This window comes from Urocitellus parryii, chromosome 9 (genome assembly GCF_045843805.1).
Source record: "Urocitellus parryii isolate mUroPar1 chromosome 9, mUroPar1.hap1, whole genome shotgun sequence".
NCBI classification, from domain to species: Eukaryota; Metazoa; Chordata; class Mammalia; order Rodentia; family Sciuridae; genus Urocitellus; species Urocitellus parryii.
Window position 1 is genome coordinate 17,799,816 of NC_135539.1, and position 1,269 is coordinate 17,801,084.

At 43.2% G+C, this 1,269-nt stretch overlaps 1 pseudogene; it reads right to left on the minus strand.

The window, feature by feature from the left end:
• Positions 1 to 219: 219 nt before the first annotated feature.
• LOC113185154 (protein tyrosine phosphatase type IVA 1 pseudogene) lies at positions 220 to 736 on the minus strand (annotated as a pseudogene).
• Between the last annotated feature and the right edge of the window lie 533 nt (positions 737 to 1,269).

Here is a 1,269-nt window from a genome sequence, read left to right on the forward strand (position 1 = left end):
TGATAAGCACATTTTAAATGGTGAACAGCAAGAATCTTTTGCTAAGTGTCCAAACAGGTTGATCATAACCCAGACACAGAGGTTGAAATTCTGTCAAGCTTGTGGCCTGGTAAAACGGCCAGACTTATTCACCCGGCCAACACGCTGTCTGACATGTACTACAAATTAGGTACCGTCTTAAGTTTCACTTCCAAGGCAATAGCATCAGGTTCCCCAGGTTTATTGAAGGCGACAGTTGTTCCTATGACCATTGGAGTCTTGGAAACACAGCTGCATGTTAGGACGGTACTTCTCCAAGTACAAAGGTTGCTTGCTATTAACACACTGCCTTTGTCTTATGAATTGCACTGCATCTCCATATTTCATTCCGCCTTCAGTCAATGTCAAGGCAACAAGCACTGGAGCTCTCCCAAGGCCTGCAACACAATGAGCAGCAATACAACCACCAGGTTCTTCACGAAACTTAATTTTTACAAGACTTAACCAGTCATCGACAATTTGGTTGGACGGTGGTGCACCATCATCAAAAGGCCAATCAAGAACACGGAGGCCTTCATTCTCCACAAGAGTCGTATCGTAAGTTGCTTCACATACTCTTCCTATTGTGCTAACACCATACTTCTTAAGTTCCTCTATACATTTGTAGAAGGTTGCATTGGTTGGATTGTGGGTAATAAGGAATCTCATGTTCTTGTCCATGACTTCCAACAGGAGCAGGGCGGTTCATTCGAGCCATGTTCATTTCGTTAAAAAAAAATATCATTAAGGTTATGAAAGAATTTAAAAATTGATTATAGAAATGATGCAAAGTAACGGAAGTCTACCTCATAGACTGCACTTGATATTCTCGGTGCTTTGAGTATGAAGTTGGGAGTAACGGGAAATGAAGTGAACCTCCTAACAAGAAGCAGCGATTCTTCAATCCAGTAGAAAAGAAGTGCCCTGAGGTTTACCCCATTCAGGTCAGAACGCTTGTAAAATGCTCGGTGGATTTTCAATTCTATTCGTCTGTGTCCAGGTTAACCACTCTTATGGGGGCTTCTTGGTGGAGTAGTAGTGAATTTCTACCGTTCACTTGTCTGCATAGAGATCGGGCTGCGCCTGGCAGTAATCTCCACTGCCCTTAGAGACTCCATAAATGTGTGACCAAGAACACCACAGAACTGAGGAATATGTTTCTTCATTGAAGATTGTGGCCTAGTCACACAGCCGGTCCCGACGTGGTGAAATGAGATGGACATCATCACCCTAGGTACATGTATGATTGCA